Genomic DNA, 10,411 nt, shown 5'->3' on the forward strand with positions numbered 1-10,411 from the left:
ACCCACATCCTGGAAGCTAAGGGAATGATTTATTTGCTGGTACTAATATATATTTGAACCACTGAATCAATATGAAATTGATTCTATGCATATAACATACTGAACTGTCCCTTGCAGGAGAAATTGGTGACCTAACAAAAGGGCACCCTTGTGATACTTATCACAATTAGGCTTACGTGCACCTGTGTAGTAAGATTGTATGTTGTTTACCACATTGTTCTTCTGATTCTTCTCAATAAAATCCAAGCTGGAGCTGGCTAGAAAAAAGACATGTGTATATACGGAGGGGGATGGTGTGAAGAGAATTGGTTCCTGTGATAACTGAAGGGTGGAAATAAATTAGTCCAGTGGTTTTTTTTTAGCCTGGATGCACATTAGTGTCTTATCTGGAGCGTTTAATAAAGCACTTCTGTGTCCAGGTCTCATAGCCCAGAGATTCTAATTTAATTGGTCTGAGGGGATAGAAAGGGAAGAGAGGTATGAATCGTTTTGAAAGCTCCACAGGCAGGTCTAATGTGCTGACCAGAGCTGAAGTAGGCAGAGGAGAGAGGATAGTTATTCAGAATGAAGCCCAGGTGTGTAGACCGGCCCTCCAAAATGCGTTGGTTCCAACAACTCCTACAGAAAGAAGAAAAGCATTCAAAGAGGTGGCTCTACTTTCAAGTCAGATGGAAAGTCAAAGGTAGACACATCAGAGTCCCTAAAGCCAAGAAACTCTCCCAAAGGAAAAAGAAACACTGCCCCACAAGGGCCCTCATTGCTTCCGTCTTTGCTCCCAGCACATCTCATCCTGCTGCCACTTCTTATGCGAAATAAACATGGACTCAGGCTGTCGACAGGGGTTCTCTGAATTAGGTATTGCCCCACATCCCACTTCATCTTACAAAGTGCTCAACAGCAACTTTCCCACTTTGAGTCACTTTGATCCAAGTTACACAGATAAGCCCCGAGGACTACATTAAAATACATCCACTTTACTGTTTCCTCTATACTGGAAAGTTGCATACCCACATCCTCCCAGCAATTAAAGATATATAAATTACAACTATCAGATATTCTTAGGATCAGATTAAAAAATAATATTCGACATAGGCAACAATAAGGGAAAGATGCTTTCTCATATTCTGCTGTTAGAACTCTAAATTTGTAAATTTGCCCTGGAGGACAATTTTTGTTTTTATCTCAAGAGAAAACTTAAAAGTTCAGAACGTATTTGAGCCAACATTCCTCCTCTGGAAATTTATCATAGGGATACATACAAATACTTACCTAATCATGATGACCATAACATTAAAACAACCTACATATTAGTAAGAGTTTGAATAAATAAATCACTAAGTCCTTTCCATAAAAAATGATATAAGAGAATATTTTACAAGATTAATATATGATCAGACAAAAAGTGAGTCATAAAGCAGAACATACACTAAAATCCCACTTTTGGTAAATATATATGCATAGAAAAAAGAGTGGACGCATATATGTGGAATCTGAAAAAATTGGTATAGACAATCTTATTTACAAAGCAGAAACAGAGACACAGACTTAGAGAACAAACATATGGTTACTGAGGGGGAAGGGTGGCAGATGGGATGAATTGGGAGATTGGGATTGACGTATATACACTATTGATAACATGTATAAAATAGATAACTAATGAGAACCTACTGTATAGCACAGGGAACTCTACTCAATGCTCTGTGGTGACCTAAATGAGAAGGAAATCCAAAAAAGAGGGGATATATGTATACATATAGCTGATTCACTTTGCTGTACAGTATAACCTAACACAATATTGTAAAGCAACTATACTCCAATAAAATTTAGAATAAAATAAAATAAAATTAAAAAAGAGTGGAACTTGACAACAAACTCTTGGCAGTGATTATCTGGGTGAAGGGGCACTTTCTCCTATTGGACTATAACTTCCTGTTATATTTTATAACTTTAATTTGTATTCCTTATATAATTAAGGCAAATGCATAAAAGCAAAGAAAAAAGACTAAAAATCTATATGACAAAATATTAATAGTTGAGATGCAATCTTTGCCTACGTGTATTTTCAACATTTATAACAATGAATATCTATTACTATTATAACCAAAAATACCCCAAGTAATTTTAGTGTTTTTTTTGTTTTGTTTTGTTTTTTTGTGGTACGCGGGCCTCTCACCACTGCGGCCTCTCCCGTTGCGGAGCACAGGCTCCGGACGCGCAGGCTCAGCGGCCATGGCTCACAGGCCCAGCCGCTCCGCGGCCTGTGGGATCTTCCCGGACTGGGGCACGAACCCGTGTCCCCTGCATCGGCAGGTGGACTCTCAACCACTGCGCCACCAGGGAAGCCCCCAAAATAAAAACTTTAAACATTAACACAAGCCGACTTCAGCTTGAGAGGAAGAATCTGACCTTCCACTGCTGACAGTCTATATGGGTTTTGAGAAGTGTCCTTGCCATTATGTGTAGATTTGAGACCTCATAGCAGAAACCACTTGGACCTTTGTTCTACTTAGATATCTCCGTTTTCTTTTGTGATGTTTCATTCTGCATTTAGAAGCAAAGGGAATTTTAACAACTTTGTCTCCTATGTTTTTTCACTCATATTTTTAATTGATCATTGTCCCACATTCAATTGCCCTAGTTCTTGACAACCCATACCCTATAAGCATCAAGCAATACTCTGATTACATTGTGTCTGCAAATGTTCGGGTACCATTTAATACAGGAAATCCATCAGAGTATTCCCCTTGAAATTTCACATTCAGAAAAGGAGGAAGCTCTTTCAGGACTTCCAAACCTATCATCTTGAGGTATCAAAAGTATGCCAACTGAGAAAAGTTAACTGTCCATCAACTGTAGTCTGAGAATGCTGCTTATATACAAAGTTAACACTCCCTCCCCCACTTCCTTCTGTGGAAGAGCAATGTGTAATTTCCTGCAGAGGTTACCTGAGATATCTGCCTCTGGACTGGAAGAACCTCTGCAGCCTCAGACTGACATGCTCTTACAGGAAGTGGTAAATGTTCACTGGAAATATTTCACAGTCAGACCCAGACATTGTCCAGATAGATAAAAGGATATCTCAGGAAGAACTCCTGGGTTCACCCCAATACACACTTCTGGCCAGAGAGGCAGTGACATCATTCTCTACAACTCCCTGAGAGCAGACACTAAAACTTGTGCCCCATCATATCCTCAGCACTAGATGTACAGAAGTGTTTAATAATATTTACAGAGTAAGTGACTAAAAACATAAATGGATGAATGCATGCATGAATGAATAATGTTCCATGAAATTCTTCAGAGAGGGGAAATCTTTATACGAAAGAATTTTCATAGGATAAGATGTGGAATAAAAGCAAAAATTAAGACCCCATAACAGACAAATGACTGAAAACAGATTCTTTCTTAAGAATAAGTTTTAACAGATAAAAGGATGGAGATAGCACAAGGCCCCAAGCAGAAAAGGAAGAGGAGACTGTTAAGAGGATGAATCTCCAGGAACACTGGAGGAAAACCTGGCCTGCTTCAAATGTTTACTGAAGACCATGGGGACCTTTCCACTGGTCCTTGCCATGGACCCACCAACCTCAGAGGTGTCTCGAGGATCTGCCCTCTTTGTTACCAAAGTTCTATCTTCCAAAATAGTTGACATAGAAGAGAGGATAGCCTCATTTCTTCAGAGAAGAAGCTGTTTCCTTCTCTTTTATCAGAACCTGAAATTATACAATTCAAGGAGAGTTCCAGCTTCCCAAAGGAGTGAAAACAGAGCCATTGGGTGGGGCAAAAGCAGATTTAATCATTGTATCTGCTGCCTAACTCATTTCTTCTCCTCTCCTTCTTTACTCCTTGGTGATTAAAGATTAAAGATCCCATGGCGAATGTTCTGATAATATACTGCTATGAAATAAACTACTCTAAAACCTAGTGACTTAAAACCACTCCTATTTTATGGTATCTTATATTTATGTGGGTCAGAAATTCAGGCTCCACATAACTTCTACTCTTTAAAAGACACTGCTAATATATCTGGTGAAGAACTTGTAACCAGAATATATTAAAAACTCTGAAAACCCAATAATAAAAAAGCAAACAATCCGAGAAAAAGCAGGCAAAACACTGAAAGACGCTGCACCAGAGAAGATATATAAATGGCAAATAATCCCATGAAAGGATACTTGATATCATTAGCCATTAGGGCTCTGCAAATCAAAACCATGAGGAGATACTGCCACATAGTAATCTAAAGAGACTAAAAGAAGATAAGCAGTTTTCTGCCTGGAGACAGGAGCTGAAGGAAGGAAGAGGAGGTATCACAAAGGGACGCAAGTTAATTTGGGAAGTGACAGATACGTTCACTACCTTGACAGTGGTGATGGTTTCCCAGGGGTATACACAAATCAAAGCACATGAAGTTATTCAATTTAACTTTGCGCAGTTTATTGTGTGCCAATTATACCTCAATACAGTTGTTTAAAAGAGAGAATGGAGAGAAGGAATCTTCCCTCCCACCTCTCATCCCACCATGAAAACCCAGAAATTTAGAACTTGTGGAGACATTAGTGTTAAAGAAATTTGAGGCTGATACCTTATGTTCCAAATGAGGAAATCACACCTCAGACAAAAGAGGTGATTTGCCTAAGGTCACACAGCTGTTGGCTACAGTTTCAAGCTCCTGTCTCTCTACTTTGTACTGATCTCTGCAAAAAGGCGCCTCATTTTACAACTGCAAAGGAAACACACTCAAAGTGTATCAGGATCAATTAATCTGATTGAAAGTGTGATTTAAAAGTAGACTAACATAGGTACTAATTTAATTGAAGGACATCTAAAACTAAAGCCACAATCTTTCTGGCCTAAAGAACTTGAGGATAGAGTTTGGAATAATCACAGGCCCTGGAAAGTGAGTGGGGGAATCCTGGAAAGGTGAGAGCTAGAAAAGGAGAATCCCAAATTTTATTTATAAATTCCACCCAAATCTCTGTTTAATCCCTGAGCCAGACATGCATAAACACTCAAACAGAAGATAAAAGAACTAAACTGATATTGGAGTTGCTGCCTAAGATACAAAGTTGGCAGTTTCAGCCCATTCATTTAATTGCCTGCTAAAACAATACAATCAACACTCTTCAGTAGAATACAACAGAATCCAGAGACTCTAACATAACATTCAGGATACAATCCAAAATTACTAGACATATTAAAAATAGCAAAATGTAATCCATTTTCAACAGAAAAGATAATCAACAGAGACTGACTCCAAGATGGCCCAGATGTTAGAATTAGCAGACAGGAATCACTATTACAGCTATGTTCAATGATGTAAAGAATGATGTGGCTTAACATAAACTCAACTATTGAGGTATTCTTCTCTTAGTCTACTATCAGACACTGAGTACTAGCTTACTGTTTTCTGGAAACTATATTGACTTCTGTGGGATATCTTTTCCATCCCTCACCCAAAGGGATTTCTGATCCCAATACTCCACTCTTCCGGCCACAGGTAGGTCTAGGCAGGGGTTACATGATCCAAACCATGTGAACCTAAGTCTCTCCATGGGATTTTTCATACTGAGATTTGGGATGGAGATTCTGAGATGAAAGACTTGAAAGCTATTGGCAGCCATCTCCCACACAATGGGGAGAAAGTTGATCTTCGGTAGAAGTAAAGTAGATGCAGCTTCCCTAAGAAAGAAGTCACATAAAAAATCTTGGCAACATTTGAATACTGGTTCCAGTTGATCCTGAGTCCAGCTATATCCACTGGTTACATGAGATAACAAATTCCCACATTTTTGTTTAATTTAGTTCAAATTGGAATTCTGATAACCAAAAACTAAGTGTTTTGTAAAATACAGACCTAAAGAACAGAGAAGATGTGTCAATGGAAGAAATCACAATGTCAAAATAAGTAGTGCCAGAGAACTTTCAGGATAGAGAGTAGTTTCAGAGAGAGAGATACCAGAAAACACAATGAAGGGCTTGCTTAGCACTTGCACACAACCTCTTCTTTCCACTTCTACTTCACTTGAGATAAAACATTGAGAGAGGTAGACAGGAAGCAGCAGTAGGAACTGAAAAGTCTTTGGGAGGTTGCCAAGGAAACCATTTGTTCATTCATTACTAAAGACTTACCATGGTTGAAGGTCTATATGGGTTGCTAAGAATACAACAAAGAAAAATAGACAGTTCCTTTCCTCATGGAGCTTCAGTCTTGTGCTGTGTTACTTTTGAGAAAGAATACTATTGCTATAGCATAACTTGAGGCCAAGGAAGATGTCAGCTTAACACACCAAAAATCACAAGCTGCTTCTGGCATGCAGAACCAGGTAAGAAGTTGCTGGTACACTGTCACAAAAAAAGAGAGAATTCCAGAAAGATCAGTGATCAATGAGCCCTATAAGCATGTTGAATCCCATGACAGATCTTCATAAGGAAGAATAGATATGCCTCAATGTAGAGAAACACAAAGGAAGGAAATTAGGAGGATGTTGACATGCTAGGAGGCATGTTTCTCCAGGGATTCAACTCTCTGAGAAGCCATCTCCACTCTCCTCTCTACCAGGCTTGGAGGAGAGGGGCTGTCTATAGATGGGTGCACAGTGTCCTTAGTGTCAGCTGAGCTAAAGGTCATGGACAGTGCATGATTAGAACTTGGAGGTATGAAAGCAGACTTCTGTAACAGTGTGAAGGGTCCTTCCTTCCCCACAGGAGAGTTGGAGACACTGATCACAGCCAAACAAAGCAGTTCTGTGACCTCATTTAACAAGTAAATGAAATCTCACGGCCATCCCAGGATGTCAGCTGTCATCCCAGCCATCACATTCTTCCTGGCAGGCTGGGAAATGAGGTGCGGAATGACACATTCAGCTTTTGCCGATGAGCGCTGGCTCTTAGGCTCATCAGTCAGCCCTGGTATACTCCAGAGTGTTCCTGGAGGGGCTTTCAGCACCAAAAGTGTTTTCTGAAGGCAAAATTCTGTACAAATGGAGGAGAGAGTACCTTGATTTTATTCAACTGTCAGATGGCTCAAGATCACCCAAGTTGTCTGTGTTGTTAACAAGCCCTGTCTCCTGTCAAGACTGTCTACCCAGGAGTATCCTCAGCAGTCCTCAAAGTCTGCAAACTCTAAAGTAGATCAAAGTGCATACGTGCGAATACACGTATGGGCAGCTGAAAACCAGATCTGAGCTACATCTGCCAAGCTGTCTGAGCAGGTCCTCAGTCAACAGGGGTTGTCTTTGGAGATGGGACATTTTTCTTGGATTGAGAGTCCTCTCAAGGACATTATATCAGGTGCACAATAAATATCTGTTGAATGGATCATGTTTCCAAGAACAGCTGAACATAGTTTTGGCTTAATGAGACTGAAGAGCAGTGAATGGGTGCTGAGCAGTAAAGCTTTGTCCAGGAATCAGGGAAGGCTTCCCTAACACAGTGGCCTGGAGGATGAGGAAAATGAACCCAAATTCAAGAGAGAGAGGATTAACCTTTGAGGCAAAGGGAATGTTATCTGAAGGCCTGGTGCATGTGGCTGGACCAGAGCAAGTGACGAGTGATGAAATGAGGCTGGAGGGCAAGCCAGCTAGCCAAGACCAAAGACAAGGGCTAGGGAATGCAGCCCGCACTGGCGGCAGGGACTGCAAATTTCAAGGCAAAGAGTTTGGGCACAGAAAGGGAGAAGAACTGGGGCCAATAATTCAATTCACCAGTGAAGACCACCACTACCACATTCTTTTAAGAATTAAAAAAAAAAAAAAAGATAGAAGGAGGTTTTCAATTGTTTTGAAAATAATTACAGATTTAATAAAATGAAAATAGTGATGACCTCACTCTTCCTCTGGAATGCTAAGTACCAGGATAAATGGAACATGATATGGTAGGCTGAATAATAGCCTCCCCGCAAGAGGTCCCCATCCAAATTCCCACAACATGTGAATATGTTGTCTTACTAGGTAAAAGGGACTTTGCAGATGATCAGTTAAGGATTTTGAGAGGAGGTGATCCTAGATTATCCAAGTAGGCCCAGTGTAATCATAAGGGTCTTAATAAGAGAAAGGCAGGAAGATCAAATCAGAAAGAGATGAAATAATGGAAAAGCAGAGGTCAGAGAGGAGAGCACATGTTATGGTGCTGGCTTGGAAGATGGAGGAAGCAACCCTGAGTCAAAATGTGAGTGCCCTCTATAAGCCGGAAAAGGCAAGCAAACAGACTCTCCCCTAGAGCTTCCAAAAGGAACCAGCCCTGCTAATGTCTTTATGTTAGTCCATGAAATTGATTTCAGACTTCCAACTCCCAAAACTGTAAGATAACATATTGGTGTTGTTTTAAGCCACTGCCTGTGGCAATTTGTTAAAGGAGCAATAGGATACTAATATACATGGTCTAAAGAAATTTGAAGGGGAAAAGTTGTGCCTTAAATTTATTTACCTGCTAAGTTATTTTTAATGTATGAAGGAAATAGAAAAATACCATCAGGAAGTCAAGGGCTCAGTAAATATACTTATGTATAGCAATTTATTGATCAAATCTCTGTTTAGATAGTTTCAATGAATAATATCACTTCGTTTCATAATACCCGTTAGACGCTACTGAATTTTTGTGATCAATTTTTTGGTTGACTGTAATATGTCTTAAGTAATTTATCAAGAAAAAGCATGTGCATGTTATTTCAGAGTTTTTGTGTATCTAGGAAGATATGTTTATTGCTGTAGTACATAAGCATTAGCTTGGCTTGTTTTAAATTTTTAGGGCAAAATCTTTTGTTCTTAAACATAGCTTTAAATGTTTTCATGTTGAACAATAAGGAATAAAAATTAATCGAGCTTTGTGTTAAACCTCAGATCTTTATGAAAGATACAACAACAAGCAAAACATAAAATAATTCAGAATAGAGTTAGTTACGGTTACTGTAGGGCAAAATCAAGTGAAATCAAATGGACAGACTTTTGGCATATCCAATTTTTAGAAGAGAATAAAACACAAATAAGACTATTAGGAAAGATATATGAGAGAGAGAGGGAGAGATTAACATTAATAAAGAAATATTTTTTACAATCACTACTAAAACTTTGCATTAAAAAAAATGGACAATATCTAGATAGAACTGTAATGCTCAAAACTTTTCTCAGGACCGCTTTAAACACTTAAAATGTATTGAGGAACCCAAAGTGCCTTTGTTTATCATACCTATTACTGTTTACCATATTAGAAATTAAACTATTTATTTAATAATAAATTAATAGTCATATCTATTAGGAATTTTTTGAGTTAGGAATTGTTTTTCATTATTTTTTGTTAAAGAATAGTTGATTTACAAAACTAGGAATATTTAAAACACAAGAATATGGAAGCACGTTTCTCTCAGATATCAGAATAATGACATCATTACACATAATTTACTTTCTGGAAAACTCCATACACCCAGAAGAGAATGAGAATAAAAGAGCAAACAACAGCTTGGTTTTATTATGAAAATAATTTTGACCTCACAGTGCCCTAAAAAATATTTCAGACTGCACTTTGAAAATCAGTGGTCTAGTATAGACTACCAACTTACAACTGTGTAATGAAAATTATCAAAATTAATTCAAAGAAAGTTTAAAAATAAAAAAAGCAGAATAAACCAAATACCTACAAAGGACTTGAAAATGTTATCAAAGATTTAGGTACAAATAAGACTCCAACCTGAGGTGGGGCTAATAGAAGTTGCATATAACATCCTAAAATAGAGCCCAAAATAAAAGAAGGAAACTAAAAATCAGTTTTATTAATGAAATTAGTGCAAAAATATTGAGTAAAATATTAATAAGTTAGAGAGGTGGGTTAACAGTTAATAGTGGTGGTCAAGGATTGGTCTGGCCAAGCTCTGACATCAGTGCTTTTTCATGAAGCAAGGTTACCCCCTAACCCCTTTTGCCTGCAATGCTGCTGAACTTTTTGCTTTATCAATCCTTTTCCAGTTTTGTCATTTAAAGAGCTTTAAAATTTCTATCCTCTGTAAGAGTTATTCCTGTCTTTGCAGTAAAAGCAGGAAACAAAATTCTTGTATTGATAAAATATCTGAACCTATGTAAATGCTTAATGATGTACTAATTTCCTGTTTGAGTAGCTATAAGTTTGCACACTTTTCTTAAAAATTGTGTAAGAACGTGAGTATATTGAATTATTTACCCACACAAAGAATCGTTTTTCCCAGAAATTCAATGTTGACTTACTATTCATTTGATTCATATTGCTAATATATAGTACATTACATTAAGAAATTTAAAAATATTTCAATAAGTGTCAGAAAAACATTTGCTAATATTCACCATACTTATCACTGACTTTTTAAGAAAACTAAGAATAAAAGAATCTTTTTCAACATAATAAAGAATATCTAACTTATGCCAATAAACAACATAATACTGGA

The sequence above is a fragment of the Neophocaena asiaeorientalis genome, unplaced genomic scaffold (assembly GCF_003031525.2).
Source record: "Neophocaena asiaeorientalis asiaeorientalis breed wild unplaced genomic scaffold, Neophocaena_asiaeorientalis_V1.1 scaffold212, whole genome shotgun sequence".
In the NCBI taxonomy this organism is placed as follows: domain Eukaryota; kingdom Metazoa; phylum Chordata; class Mammalia; order Artiodactyla; family Phocoenidae; genus Neophocaena; species Neophocaena asiaeorientalis.